Source organism: Cynocephalus volans, chromosome 7 (genome assembly GCF_027409185.1).
Source record: "Cynocephalus volans isolate mCynVol1 chromosome 7, mCynVol1.pri, whole genome shotgun sequence".
Taxonomy (NCBI): domain Eukaryota; kingdom Metazoa; phylum Chordata; class Mammalia; order Dermoptera; family Cynocephalidae; genus Cynocephalus; species Cynocephalus volans.
In genome coordinates this window covers 34,661,382-34,678,246 of record NC_084466.1, presented here as the reverse complement: position 1 = coordinate 34,678,246, position 16,865 = coordinate 34,661,382, and positions in this window count along the sequence as shown.

Genomic DNA, 16,865 nt, shown 5'->3' with positions numbered 1-16,865 from the left:
GTATGAATATCACTACTTAATATTTCTATAATGGCTCTAAATGTCTTTTGTCAGATTTTTCTTTCATACTTTTGTATCCAAAGCAGGCCAACTTCTTAATCTCAAAAAGAACTGAATCAGAAAAAAAAAAAAAAAAAAAAATCCAGATTCTTTAAGAACAAATTTCTATTGTCTCAAATTTTCTTTAGTTCAAAAATTATTGCAAAGGAGATCACTCTTAAAAGTTCCAAAGCTGTAATATCGCAAAATTGAAAAGTCAGTTTAAAGGTTTTTCTGTTGTGTGAAATTTGCTAGAGTTTTCAGGTTCCTGATTTTGCGCTGTAAAAGTTTCAAAGCAAGTTTGTGTGGTCCTTTGTCTGAGTCTTTGTTCAAAGAGTGTTTATGGAGTGGCTAATTGCTATTAGCAAATACAAATGCAAACAGTTGCCTCAGTGCAGCTAAGTGGTCCTTTTGCCAGTTGCCAGGAGGCTTCCACTCGTTTCTCACTTTGGCTTTTCCAAGTCTTTAGACATCTCTGCAAATCCTTCCCCAGCTCCTTACACTCACTGTTAGCAGATAACCTTGGTTCTTACCTCACAGGGGAACAAAGTCTATTTATAGGAACTCTTTTGAGTTCCTTCTGCTCGATACATGTACTTATCTTTGTAATCTCACCCTTACCTCCTTTCTCAGGAGTGGGGTGGGGAGAAGAGACTCCATCTTTTCCAAGACTAATGCTCCACCTCACTTCCATTTCCTCAGGGCCCTTGTTCCACCCTTGTCTCTTTCATGTATCTTCAGTCTCCCACTGGTAACTGACTCAACCCCCTCTGCATATAAACGTGACATGATCTCTTCCAGAGTATTGGCTTAGGGTCTATGAGAGTCCAAGTAACAGCTCCCAGCTCCTTTCTGAACACAGAGGCCACAGGCAGCTCCTTGGGCAGAAGCTGCCATGTTTTTAGTTAGTGGCCCTGACACTGTGGCTTCCATGGATTGGATTATGGTTAGGGGCTGGAGCCAAAGGCAGCAGATGTAAAGACTGTAGCCAAAGGCAGCTCAGATGTTAGAGCCAAAACTACATGGTGCCTGAGTTCTGTCTGGATTCATGTTTGCAAGCAATAGAAAATGATTCTGGCCAATTTAACCTCAACCGGAAATTCATTGAAAGGATATCAGTGGCTCATGTATCTCCAGGAGCCTGGAGGATCTGGCTTAGAAGAGAGGCAGAAACCAAAGTGCTTTGAGGGCTCTGTATTGGGGGTGGGTGGACAGCAAAAGTTATACCAGATGAGCAGCAGGCTGAGCCTGCTGCTTCTGCTGCTGCCCCTTGGATGGGGGTGGCCTGCAGTGTTCCTACACTTATCTGGCCTAAGCCAAGTGACGTGCTTGACATAGCCAGGCTGGGCAGGAAAAGAGAGCATTGGCTCATTGGCTACTGTATGGAATATGGGTCCCATCTCTACATCAGCACGTAGTAGGAGAGTCCCCAAAAAGGAGATTGGAGCTGTCAATAGGAGCTGGATGCTGGACAGTCCAAACTAACAAATGATGACTACAAATGGTTATTCTGTCACCATGAGATGCTCTCTTGCAGAGCACAAATGCTAGACACAGAAAACAGGAGTAGAAAGCAGTAGAAATGGAGAAGCAATAGCAGAGAGAAACAAAGATGAGTTAGGTTCAAAAAACAGCTGTGAGTTAGGGAAGTTATGTCATGAAAATGGTAGAGTCACAAGAGCAGAAAGACAGATGGATGTCCACTTTGAGGGGTGGTGAGACAATGGGTAACCATAGCTGCTGGGTGGCTTGTAGAGCATGTAGTGTTACCTAGTTCACAAGCTTTAGAGTCAAAGAATCATTGGCATCCCTGGGATTCAAATCCCAGCTTCACCACTCACCTGCCATGTGACTTTGGACTTGTTTCTTAACCACTACCTGCCTCATTTCCTCATCCACAAAAATTGTACCTACATCATATGGTTGACGTAAGAATTAAATGACAACACATATAAGTACTTAGCATTGTTCCTGACAATTCAATGTTAGCTGTTATTTTAATTTTATTTTTTTGGCAGCTGGCCAGTACAGGGATCTGAACCCTCGACCTTGATGTTGTCAGCCTCATGCTCTCCCAGTCAGCTAACCTGCCAGCCCAGTGTTAGCCTTTGTTATCGCTATTATTATTTCATGTCTCCTATGATTTTTGCAAATTCTATTCTATTGCCTCATGGAAAATTCCAACTCATCTTTTCATATCCAGCTCAGATGTTGCCTCCTCTGCAAATCCATCCATGAATTCTCCCCCTCCCCTGAGCAGAACTAATAATGCATTTTATTTTAGTTCAGATCTACGTTTACTGAGTGACTACTGTATGCAAGGTGTGGTATTTTTCTAGGTGCTGGAGATATCAAAGACGTCAAAGACATAGTTTGGTTTCACAAAAGCCTATCAACTAAAGGGAGAAGCAGAGACACAAAGGCCACCACATAAATTAAATATCTTCCAGTAAATACCGTGATAGAGCTATGACAGAGCAGCACCTTGCTTTGCATTTTCTTCCACATAAATCATTCCTCTGCTGCAGCAACTATGCCATTATCATTTAGTAGTGTGCACATCATCCTCTCTTAGGCTATATATTTTTTGAGTTCAATAATATATCCTTTCATATTTACTCCCCAGGACATATGAAGCACTCAATATCTTTTGTTGAATAAAGTATGATTCCATTATATTTTCATTGAGAAACTTAATTATTAATTTTCAGAGACGTCATTCCCAATAGGTTATTGCTACTTAAGAGGAAAAGTTTTATTTTGAAATCCCACAAGTTATTTCCTTACCCTATATGAAGGTTCAGTTACTGCCTGACGCTGTCACCTCCAATGTGGTTGAAATTTGAATAAAGGGAGGTAGATGGGTCCAGGGAATGCCTGGCTAAAGCCATTGGGTAGCTGTGAGGTTCTAAAGGAGTCCCACACCCCAGAATGAAGCACCAGGTTTGGGGAAGGCTGAGCCATGACAGGGAAAACTAGAGCTAGAAGAACAGATGGAGACAGAGGTGGAGCTAGACAGACACCTGGGGAATGGACGTAGTCCAATGTGGAAGAGAGGAGGAAGGGTAGGACACTCGGAGGCATCCACCCTGTGTGAGGGGAGGAGAGGTCGGTGCGACTGGAGCAGACCAAGGCAGAGAGCAGAGGTGGTGGGGTGGGGGAGCAGGGAAGTGGGGGATTCCAATTATGGGCTTTGGGGGGTTACGTGAAAAATTAACATGCAGAACAAATGCTCAGGGAAAGTCGATTGAACTATTTAATTGTAAAAAGAGGGATGTATGGGAGGGTCAGAATAGTGGTCCCTGGGTGTCAGGTGAGAGATTGACAGTCATCCTCTAAGCTCCAGGTGAGTCAGGGAGGGTGGAATAGAGAGAAGATGAGAACCCAAGAAGTCCAATCCAGATTGTGGTGGCCCTCTCCCACCTGAGTGTCATGTTATACAACCCTGTACCAAAAATGCATGTGGCTGACATAATATGATCATTCACCCATTATTTGAAAATGTCATTTTCTCTGCTCTTGACCTGTTAGGTGAATTTTGTCCTTGCCAATTTCCTTTGTCTCTGTATCTTCTTTTATGGCTTATGACTATGATTTGTGTTGCTTAATACCCAAACATTGTTTCAAAGTATAATACAGCATTATGGAAATGCTGAGTAACTAGATTATTTTTTGCTTATGTGACTCAGAATTGGCAGCTTTACAATTTGGGTTTTATCTCTTTTGGCCAATTACCTTGATCAGTCGAACCAAATGGAAATAGAGGCCACTTTAGGTGGGAGTGGAGCACGGGCAAGTGGACTTTGGAAAAGCAGAGTTGACAATCTTTCAGAGCTGGAAAGGACGTTATCCAATTTCTTCATTTGCTAATATGGAAACTTAAATTAGAGAGGCCAAGTGACCTGCCAAGGCCACGCTGTGGGAGGAGAACTAGAAGGCCATATTTCCTCTCTTCTGTCAAGGATAGAATCTTTAATGGTTGGTAGAGACAGTAGGGAAAATACTCTTCTCCAGCACTGGGTAAGTGAGAAGAAATTTTAAAAAAATTTACATCAGGTTTTATTTACCTGTTCTTCATGAATAGAATAATCTCAATTCCCATAGGTCTAAGGCCTCTTTTGAGAATCAGTGGGGAATTTGGTGAGGACAGTCAAATGATCAGATTTATACTTTAGGAAGTTAACCTAGTGGGAGTATTCCTCATTACTGTGAATGAGTAAAAAAAAAAATCATACCTACTTTAAAAAGTATTTTTCACTGCATTATTTCTCAAGCTAATTTTACTGGCATGATTCATTCTTTTGACTTGTACGAGAAATATATTACACTTTAATTTCTATCCTATTCTTTCCAGATACTACCATCTCTTTTTCTGTGGGTTGATGTAGTTCAGATAGTTGAAACTTTTACTTGAGTTACTTATAATAGTGATGACCTGTTTGGTGTCATTCGTACTTGGTGGTCTTTTAGAGCCCTATGTAATGCAGAATAAGACACCTGTCACTTTGTAGTTGTCTTAGTCTGTGCAAGCTTCCATAATAAACTGCTTTAGACTAGGCTCATCTACAACAGACATTTATTTCTCAAAGTTCTGGAGGCTGAGAAGTTCAAGATCAAGGCACCAATGGATTTGGTGTCTGGTGAGAGCCCACTTCTCGGTTCATAGATGGCTGTTTTCTTTCTGTATTCTCACATGGCAGAAGGGGCAAGGAATCTCTCTGGGGTTCCTTTTATAAGGGCACTGTTAAAGTTAATTAAAATGGAGACTACGCCTGAAGAATCCCCTGAGCAGACAAAGGCAGTAAGACATTGTGAGTGACCTTAACCTTACTTAATTTGCAGACATAAGCAATACTTAACTTGGGCTATTTCTTGTAAATGCCTATACTAAAGAAAAATGAAACTTAAGGCTAACCACTCAGAAACCGCCACTAACTTGTAGTTATATAACTAGGGACTTTCCAACAGGACAGAGCAAAGAAGGCAACTTTATAACTATAACCACTCAAATAGTTTCATCGTTTTATATCTGTACTGTATTCACTCTGTGAAATTATCTCTAACGCTTCAACAGAGTGTAGCTGCCAGATTCATGTATCACTGTTTGCTCATAGAACCTCTAAAATTTTATTGTGCCTCAGTTTACCTTTAACAGCACTAATCCCATTCATGAGGGCTCAGCCCTCATGACCTAATCACCTCCCAAAAGCTCTACCTCTAAATACCACCACATTGGGGATTAGGTTTCAACATATGAATTTTAGGGGGACAAACATTCAGTCTATAGCAATAGTTATCAGTGGAGACCCTTTAGAAACTCACTTCAAAGTTGCAGTGGGACATACCCTGCACTCATATATTCTTTGATTCACTGCTATAGAATGAAACATTACTATCTCTCATTTTGATTTATAATCTGGGATAGTAATGCATGTATTGTGTGTGTGTGTGTGTGTGTGTGTGTGTGTGTGTGTGAGTGTGTGTATGTGTCTAGTGCTCTGGGGAAATAAAAATAGTATGAAACATGATCACTAATTTAAAGTGATCCTTTAATTGGGGAGAACAAGCATAAATATATAAAAAGTTGAATAAAGTATTTTACCAAGATAAAGCCTCACAAAAGACTGTATATTTTGATTAATTTTTCAAGTGACAGCTATTGAGTTTTAAACATCTGGTCCACACCCCTCATTTTTAATTCCTGCGAGAGAGAGTTTTCATATCCATTTTGTTTAGAAGAAAAAATGAAGTTTGGAGAGGTTAACTTGCCCAAAGTCAAGTAGCAAGTGAAGGAAGTACACAAATTGAACCCTGGGTCTTTCTGTGTCCATAGTCCCTGCCATTTCTCATAAAGCGTGTATAGTGGAGATGTATCTACTTTTTTTCCATCTAAGCATCAGAACCCTCCTTCTATGTTGAGGAATGCCTTCAGGTTCTGCCAATCAGGTCCACCTGCTCTCCAGACTATGCTCCAGAATCGGTAGGACAGGAAGAAGCAGGGACCACCCAGAACACATTTAGACATTTGGGCATGGAGGCAGCAACCACATCAGGATCCTACAGGCAGCAGCATCAGCGGCGCCTGCAGCAGTGTCCTGGATCTGGTCACCAAGACTGAATATGCTGTGGTTTCTGGGCCCAGCAGGAGCTTCAGGTTGTCTTTACTTGAAAAGTCCTGTGGTTTGACTTTGGGAATTGTTTCTCACCACATGTGAGCTATGCAGCGTCTTCTAAATAATTTCTGTTTCTGCTTTAATTAGCAAGAATTTGTTTCTTTTATTTGTACCTGTGGTTGCAGGCAATAGACCTTCATGAAAATGGAGGGAAACTGGACTTTATTACCTGTCCTGGTAGGGGTTAAAAGGAACTGAAAATCAGGTTGCTATTAAGAAACTGGACCTGGGCAGCCATTGAAATTAGTGAAAAGATGGCTAATCAAATGATCACCTGTGTTCCCTTGAATGATGGCCCCACCTAATGCCAGGTTTGGGAGGCAAAGTGGTTGCTGCGAGAGGGTAATTGAAGGGTGTGAGGAATTCAAGGACTGTGGAGTATAGCAATGGACAGTTTAATGACACACATTAAAGTTGTGTCACACTCAAAGTTCTTAATTCTCAGCTCAAGTTACCCAGTGAAAACTAGTCACTTTTTAAGATAGTGATAAACAAATCTATTGTCTTTTTCAGCCACAGGCTGAGACAACTGGAACCCACACTCAGAGATGTATCACCCAACTTGCTTATCTACATCGATGCATTGCCTTCCCTAGTCTTTTAGGGGAAAGTGCTCTCTCACTAACATAGGATGTTAAGTAAGTCCTTGCAGAGGGTGGAGACATGTGGGAGGAGTTGAGTTGCTCCATGTCTAAACTTTCAAATGCTAATATGTGCCCTCCTTCCCCCACCCAATGTAAGCACGCCCCAGAGCATGAGTCAACCCAAAAGAATTGCAAACTCTTGTTAACTTACATTTGCAAAAATCTGGCTAATACATGTGGCAATTCTGTTGACCAAAGAAGGAGGAATGTGACTGAGATCAAGCAGAATGTGTCAATCTGTGTACCTGCACCTACATATAATCCTATATTCAACTGGGAGTAACTATTCTCTGTAGTCGACTGATGAAACTTGGACTCAACAGTGGCTTAGACATTCCTGTAATAAAGGAAGAAATTGAGAGACCTACAGATGTAGAAAAGTGGGAAAATGAATTTCCTGTGTGCAATCCATTCCCTTAACCCCTCACTGTGGCCCTGATGCTTCACTGATTCATGCATTGAAAAAGTCATTGGTGAAGAGAGTCTCAGAATTAAAAAGAATTCCAATAGAGGCTATTCTTTGCGGACCTAGAGTGCAGTGACAGGAGACAGAGTTGAAATGAGCTCTCTGGTTTCACTGGGATACTGGAATCATCCCAGAGTGGCAGAAGCATGTAGCAGCACTCAAACATTGGAGGTAACAGGGACTTTGGTGGGTGGGAGTTAGGAGGAGGGTGAATCAGTGTGGTAATCAAATTGGTCTGACCCCCAGAGACCTTTGACATTTGTTCATCACTGATGGGTACCCTGGAAATGAATTATATGTACAGCTCACCAACAGAATATTTGATTTAGAAAACATTACCAACACCAACCAAAACCCGAACACTCTGGTTATGGCAATCAGAGGACACCACCTAAGAACCAACACATAAGAAAGTGTAGGCTTTTTACCCAATTTCCAAACTTAAATTTCAGACACTAGGAAGAAGGCTAGGTACTCTTGAAAAAGAATTCTGTGTTCATATCACAAGTGTGTATTTCTTCTAGCCTTGGCAAAGGGACCTTCAGCTATTGAGATGACTATGCATTGGGAAAGGGGGCTGCCTAGATGTTTTAATACAACAGTTTCTCTGAGTTAAATTTACTCCTGAGGTTCCAGAATCTACAGTGATCTATCAGTCAGAGTGAGGGTTTATGGGGGCCAGGTAATAAATGGCGTTTGACCTGAATCTACCTCAGTGGAACCTGGTCTAATTTCTGTTTCTTTACTGATTTCCTGATTTTGTAATTGGAATGAAAATCACAAAATCCTTTTGTTGCCTTCCTGACATGTGGTGTAAGAGTTATTATGATAGGAAGAGCTGAGTGGAGGACCCTGGAATTCTCCTTCCAAATAGATTTCAAATAATATTATTATTAATTAACTCATTCATTCATTTGTTCATTCATTCATTCACCCATTCATTCATTTAAACAATTTTTATTGATTACCTACTATGTGTCAGACATGGTGAACTGCTAATGTAGTAGTGAATAAAACAAACGAAAATACCTGCACTAGTGGAGTGAAAATTTTAGAGGAAAAAGAGAAATTAATAAGTATATGGTATGTCAGGTAGTGATTATTGCCATGGAAAAAATAAATCAGGAGTAGGACGAGGGGTGCGGTAGCCTTCATTTCTCACAGAGCCCGTTAGGACTAGAATCAATGATAGGGCTGGGCTTCTTGTGGTGACCAGTGTAAACAAAGATTGAGGAAATAATGAAATGATCTATAACACCAAATACATAAGCTAATACATTAAAAACAATTTCACTTGGCTGAAGGAATCAAAAAGTCACCAGCAGGAACTTAAAAGAAGCAGGGTAATAATCCCCTATCTGATCTCCACGTCACTTGCCTGTTTGACAGATGCAGGAGGCAAATAGGGGTTGGAGAAAGAAGTGTTTGTGCTTTCATATTAGGATTTAACATAGAGACACCGAGAATCTAGTTCACTGTGGGTGATCAGCAAATACCGCATTGTATCTTTAAGCACTCTTGCTAATTGATACTTTGAACATTCGCACTGATAATTTTGATATTAATTTTAAAGCATTGAGCTGCTCAGCAGGTCTCCATGGAGTGGTGCTAGAGAGTCAAGTACCAGGCAGTATTTGACTATTATCAGCTGAAAAGCTTGATTGATGGTTACATTGTTTGTTTCATGAATGGCTTTCCCTTCCACTCAGTTTTATCACTATGAATCAGGGGGGTAGCCTGCTGAGTGTTGGTGTCTAAGCTGAAATTAAAATCTGTTTATTAAGCATAGGTTTTAATGAATCTGAGTACAGCCAGAGAAGAATGATTAATGCAAAGGTTTATCTTTCAGCACATTTGTCTTCAGAATCCATCAGTTGGATTATACAGAGTATATTCCCTTTTGTCCTTGAGCTAGGTAACCTTGGATTTGATCCCAAGCACTGAAGTACAGAGACTTCCTCCTATTTAGTATAGTTCTTTGTTAACAACATTAAGAAAAATGTCAGTCCTCTTTTCTAGAAAGTATAGCCTGAATTATCCACCTTCATTTTCTTTTATTCTTGTTATAAGAAGTTTTTTCTTCTGTTATGAAATAAACATGTTTATTATAGAAAATCTGGAAAATTCAGAAAAGCAGAAAGGAAATGTATTAGTTTTCTATTGATGCATGACAAATTACTACCCTTAGTAATGTTTTAGTAGTTTAGTAATGTTTTAAAACAACATACTATTTTCTCACAGCTTCTGTGGGTCAGGAGACTTGCCATGGCTTAGCTGGGTTCTCCACTCAGAGTGTCACAAGGCTGCACTCAAGGTGTTGGCTGGGGCTGTTGTCTCATCTGAAACTCGGGTTCTAATTACAAGCTCAAGGGGTTGTTGGCAGAATTCATTTCTTGTAGTTGTGGAACTCACAATGGCTTGCTTCTTCAAGGCCACAGGGAAGGCCTAGATTTTCCTCTCAAAGGGCTCACCTGATTAGGCCAGACCCACTCAGTATAATCTCCTAATTGATGAACTCAAAGTCAGCTGATTAGGGACTTTGATTACCTCTATGAAATCCCTTCACTTTTGCCATATAATGTAACAATCACAGGAGTCACATCCCATGATATTCACAGGTCTGGGCCACACTCAAGGGGAAGAGATTATATACAGTCATGGGTCATCTTAGAATTCCATCAACCACAGAAAAAATACTCAAACTATGTACAATAACAACCTGAAAATTTTAGTATTTATTTCCTATGTTTTTTTCCTATGGACGGAGTTCTTAACATAGTTGGTACTAAATTTTGCATAACATTTGTTCTTTTTCTTTTTTAATACTTTTTGTTATGAAAAGTTTCAAATATACACAAAAGTAGAGAAGACTAAATCCCAAGAACTCACCACCTAGCTTCAACAATAATCATCCTTCTGCAGTGTATAATATCTTGAAGTCTCTTCCTTTATCATTATTGTATTTATTATTAAATCATAGCAATTTTTCCAATTCGTTATAAAATTTCAAAACATCCTTCATTTATCTACTCATGGATTAGTATAATTTCCTCATTATTAAATGCTGACTATGTACTAGGGTACAGTAGTGACCAGGAGAGATAAAACCCTGCCTTCAAAGAGCTTATTGCCAAAGATGTTTTGCCAGTAAAAAGGCAATTTTAACATAGTGTAATGTATGTTACTTGGGGTGTGAACAGAAAGTGCTATGGGAGGACTAAATACCAGCACCAGCTTTTGAGAGTCATGGAAGGGTATCTAAAGGAGGCAACACCTAAACTGAAGCCCTCCTTGCTTTCCCGTTCCCTCTCTCTAGGGCCCTTCTGGGACCTGCACTGTATTGTTCCCACCCATTTTACTACTGTCCACATAACCCTTCCTTACTTCCTCTTTTACTAGGTAAACCTTCCACGGAACATCATTATGTATTTACTACAGAGCTGAGAGAAAATTCAGATTAAAATGGAATATAAAACAAAAATGATAGGAAAGGTGATGAGATTAATAGAAGTCGTTTTGACATTAAGAAGCAAATTGTAGACAAATTCCTATTATATCAAAAGCAGTAATTCATTATGAAGAAAGGATAAATTTCCAATGTAAATAATGAATTGACTCTTAGATTATTTGATAATCCAGTTAGTGAAGAATAAACCATATGAGCACATTGGGGGAGAATATGTTTTTTGCCGACATGAAGGTTTTTTGGGGGCGGCATGTGGCTGATATGGGGATCCAGACCCTTGACCTTGGTGTTTTAACACCTTGTTCTAAGCAACTGAGCAACTGGCCAGCCCAGCATGAAGTATCGACAGTGACTGACAGTAATGGAGATATCATAACATGACTTAAGATATATGTTGTCCTGGCGTGGTCCATGCCATGGCAGGATCCTAAAGCAGTCAGCTTGGGCTGCCCTCTCCGAGTTGGCAAGGCCACTGGAGGGAGAGCTGCTGGCAAGGCCGCAGCTACGAGCACTTGCTACAACCGTAAGGGTTCCTGCCTTGGCTTTGTGGCTTTTGCCTTCTCTTTCGATATTTTGGTTAGTGTGGCAGTTCTCTGAATTCCCAAAAGATTATAAAAATAACACAAATAATTATGCGGTCATTGAACTAAACATTCCCACAGAGGAGCCGAGTAAATTGGACAATTAAAAATTTATCCCCTTATGATAAATTGACCACACCAACATATGTTCCAAAAGCACCGCTCATGACTAAATATGAGCTGCAGCCTAATGTAAGTTGGCAAACATCATTTACTAGAGATTATATTAATGGCAAGAGAATGGTTGGCATTAATGGGAAATTATATGATTGGGACAAATTAAGTATATGGGAACGAAACTGTACAATCCCCTTTACTTGGTGGTGTCCAGTTTTAATAAACCATTAAGAATCAGGTGTTGGGATAAAAGTATATGCTGTAAAATTATTAAACCTGCAAAATTAGACCTAAGAGGTAAAGGTAACTGGTTTTGTGAGGGACGGTGCTGTGCACAATGACACTTTAACATTTAGATCAAGATTACAGTGCCACAGCAAATGCATAACCTCAAGATGTGCATGATAATGCTGCTCAAAATCCCCTGTTCTTTTTCCATATGAACAGTAGGTTGATTCCATTAGAACATAAGATCCTTACATCCCCATTAGAATTTAAATGTTAGCATTGTTCCTTTTAGCAAATTTGTACTTACATTTAGGAATAGACATAGGTCATATGATAGTACTGTCTATCACTTTGCAACTGCAATAGTCCCACCCTGTTAATAGGGTAGGTATTAACCACAGCTTGCCAACTGGAAAAGGTCACAGCTTAACTTCAAGACAATGAGAAGATGGTCCCAATCTGATAACCTGATACCAAAAGGAAGAAGCACGAGCTAATCACCTGGGACGTGCAACGAAGGAAAAAACTGGCCTCCCCTGTCCTTTTTAAATTATCAATTCAAACTTGCTGATGTAATAAAAATAGTACCCAAACCCCCCCTGCAGAGAAAAACCTAAATAAAAAGCATTGTCTCATGCTCTACTGTGCTCCAGCTGCAACACGCTGACAGCCCGCAGAGAGAGAACATGCATACTGATGCATTGAGGTCTCTGTCTGTGTTTTTTATTTTCGCCGGCTTCCTCATCCCTCTTTCAAGGACCCCCAACTCAACTGGAGCCGGTCTCTGGCATATTGTCCTGACTTTGACAGCTCATACGTGAAAGAAACCTTGACTGAGCTTTTGCTAAATTTGACAGTCCTAGAAACTCACATGTCATTACCAACAATGAGATGTGAAAAAATGAAACAAAGTTTTCTAAACTATCAGTAATTAAAACAAAATTTTTTGGATTATCCATGCTAGAGGAAAGAAGGAATTATCTTTCTATTTTTCTCTCAAGATAAATTTATTGTCATATATAAGAGTTGATCAGAGTATACAGCCAAAAATTTTTGAAAAAATATTACATAGGTAGAGATGAACTAAGGAGGAGTCAGGCAGTTGATCAATAAAAGTATTGTGCTGTTTTTTTCTGGATTTTGGGGATGTTTGTAGTATTTCTTAGGCTTCAAAATTTTTTAAATTATGGTTTATTTTTTGTTCTAAGATGCATTCACTTCTGCATCTCACTTTATATTGTACTTCTGTGTTTTGTTCCTGGAGCGGGCGCCTGGGTTCTGGGGCCATTCTCTGTCCTGTGGGATTACCGCTTTAGATGCCGGTGGGTTTCCCTGTTCCACCCCTGCCCTCCCAGAGTCTGGAATAGCAGCCAGAGTGATGACTTTAAACACATGTCAGAGGGTCTGGCTGGTTAGCTCAGTTGGTTAGAGCGTGGTCTCACAAAACCAAGGTCAAGGGTTCATATCCCTGTACAGGCCAGCCTCTTCACCATCCCACCCCTGCCAAAAACAAACAAAACAAAAGATGTCAGATAATGTCACTTCTCCGTTCACACTTGATCGTGATGTTCATTCTCCTTTGGAGTAAGAGCAGAAATTCTCCTGCTGCCCATAGAGCCTTGTATGGTACATCCTCCCGGGATTCCCTGAGTTCTTCTCCCTCAACCTCACTCTGGCCACACTGGGTGCTGCTGCATCCTTTTGCCTGCTGCTGATCTCTAGAACATTCGCCCCTCACACATCCACTGAATTGTTCCCTTGTGCCCTTCAGGTCTTTGCTTGAATATCTCCTTCTCAGGACCACATTACTGAAGGGAGCAACGATCACCCCCGACGCTCTCCCTTCCCATCCCTGTTTTATTTTTCTTCCTCTCTTATCTTCACATGATGTACTGTACATTTCACTTGTCCATTTTTGTGTTGGCTGTTTCTGCCCCTCCAGAACTTCAGCTTCAGGGGTTGATAGATTTTTGTCAGTTTGGTTTGACGCTGTACATATGGTGGGTGATGGGCACCTGGCATGGCCTAGGCACTCGGAGAATAACTGAAGGATAGGTAGGGTGCACAGTAATTACTCAAAAGGAGAGGGATTCATGGGGACGTCTAGGGATGGTGTTCTCTGAAAAGAACAGAGGACAAGCAAAGTTCTAAAGGCAGGAGAGCAGGGACCATATTATGCTCAGCAGCATTTTTTCCTGCACCAAATGGGTACTCCATCATTTACTTAAGTGATCCCTGTTGTTGATTATTTATTGAGTTTCAAATTTTCATGAAATAATAATGTTATAGTGCGTATTTTTGCTTATAAACTTTATATGTCGTAAGTATTATTTCCATAGGTTGGAATTTCAGCAGTGGGATTGGGACACTAATGTAAACATTTAAAGGACTTTTGTCAACAGAGTTCAGTCAAAGAACTCAGCATCAGAACTGCCCTTTAGGCAAAGATTTTTTTTTTTTTTATAACTTATTGAAATGCTTACAGAATTTGAGGATTCTAGGTTGAGCTTCCAAGAATAATACTCTATGCTGTCCTTTGAACTGGGCTGGGAAAAGGGGACTGGTGCCTCTTCTATGAATGGTCAGGAAGCCACCTGCAGAATTGAAAAGTGGCCACCAGAGCTACGGGATCCAGAACCGCACTGTGCAGGCTGAATCCCATGCCAGCAAATGGATGCCCAATAATTGACACCCATAAAGAAGTGAATGGATACTGGCAGTTCTCTTAACCCTATCAGTGTAAGCCCAAATGCCTCCACACCTATGCTTGCCAAAAGAAATGCCAAAGCAGCCAAGAGTGGCCTCCGCTCATATCTCCTTCCCAATTCTCACCGGGGTAGTTGACTTGTACCAACTCAAATCATGTTAGAATTGCAGCTACAAGGGAGGCTGGAAAATGGGGTTTCAGCTTTCTGGCTTTTGCAACTTAGCAGGTTAGGAAGCTACTTTGGTCTAGAAGGAAGGAGGAATGGCTGTTGAATGACAGTCTATCACAGCTGCTGCAAAATGTGCTGTCAATTGCTTCTAAAGGTGTTATAACAGGTAGAGGTCCCATCAAGAAGGGACCTGAAATTGGATAGTGCCAGTTTCATAGCACTGTACCCTATAGTTGGGTATAGCTTTGCGGAAGGTAAATTTTTGATAAACTTTAGTGGTGCCATACAGCTTTGGCCATTGATTATTCATGGAGTTTGACCACTTTCCTGAGTGTTTGGTAATAAGTAGTATTGTATTTTTTTGAAGTAACTCGTCACCTCTTTGCCATGAATCTATTAGGTTTTTAGTTTTTTTCCCTAATAAAATTACGTATGTATTTTTTTATTGTGAAAAATATACATAACAAAATTTATCATTTTAACCATTTTTAATTATATAGCTCATTGGCATTAAGTATGACATACAGTGTTCAAATAATTTTCTACCAGTATTTCCAGTATTTCTATCTTTTTCTTCTTTTTAAAAATGATTTAATTTTTAAATTTAAACTTTTTAACTACTTTGTTTATATATTTATTATATATTTATACTTTTAGCTAATATGACTGTTTTAAATACTGTAGCTTTATAATATACTGAATATCTTATGACATTAATCTTTGTCTCAGAATTTTTTTTGATCTGCTCATCTGTCCTGAGATAATCACAAAGCTTCTCAGTTACCTGCTAGCTCACAGTAAGCTGTGCAAACATTGCACGTGCTAAAGTTCTTCTGTAATTTTATAAGTCTTCATTTATGACTATACCCTTCAGAGTGAGTTTTTCTATCGCACTTTGAATAAATTTGCAAACATTAGGAAAATATAAATCTTCTGGAAAAGGGAAAAACAGATGCTTTGTTGTGCAGGTTTTCTATACAAGTCTCTGACAAGCCAAAAAGGACTCTCCACTTTATTTTATATGGCAATTGCTTTCAGGATGGGTAGTTATAATATTTTTTATTTCTTTTTACATTACTAGTGTTTTTAGTTTGTATTTTTATAACACCACACTCTAACCAACTGAGCAGCTGGCCAGCCCTAGTTTGTATTTTTAGCATGATTCCTTGAATCCTGCCCATTTGAAGTTTTCTAGGTTAGATAGGACAGAGGTGTTATTTGGGAACTATGTGCAAACACGGCATTGCCAGCACTTTATTTTAGGGCAAAAAGTAATCTGCTATTTAAGAACTAAAAATTCATGTTTTAACTCATCTGTTTTGCAGTCACAAAAAGCTCTTGTGTGACCTAATGTGAATAGATAGTCACACGGTGGGAAGGCAGAAAGCAGATTGACATGAGCGAAAAATTTCATGATTTCCTAAGACATGACTAAGGACAATTCATTAAAATATTGTACAAGATTTTTAATTTTACAGACATGACCTCATGTTTGAACAGGGAGATAACACTAATGCTTATTTATTCAATCCACATATATTTATTGAGGGCCTCATATATCTCAGTACACAGCACAGCAAGGAAAATATACTATGGCTAGAAGACACTGAGCAAGGAGAAATTTGATTTCAGGATGACTGATATTTGATTAAAAGTAATAAAATGGAAAGTTAGTGATGTCTTTATGAACATAAAATTTTATGTTTGTTTTAAGTTCTGTTTCTAAGGCATCGGCCACAAATATATAGGATTTTTAGAAGACCGTAAAAACTCATCACCCTGGCCTGGGCTCTTGTACAATAGTACAACATCTAACTTTATTTTAATTTTTTGCTTTATCTTTTTCTTTCCCGTACATTGTGGTGTACACACATGCGTTTTATTATCCAGCCCTCTCAATGCCTTTTCTTTCTCTCCATTGAGGCAAAAAAATATTCCACCCACCCTGACTCAAGCTATGTATTAATAAGCAAAGATATCCTTTATATCCCAGCTTATTCCTTATTTCTTCAGGAAGTTTTCTTGTTTCACGATCAACAGTTTTGAGTTTATTCAGTTTGCTTTAACTCTAATCTACATCATAGTCTCGTTGTATTCTCTAAATTATGAATATTTCTCTTGTATGCATATTTGTCTACTTTACTGTCCTATTGGATCGTAAATCATTAAGAGATCCAATTTTTATCTCAGATAAGAAATATTCAGTGATATAACTTAAGCACCTTTGGGTATTATATTTACAAAGTATCAGAAAGAGTCATACTATTTTACTTAA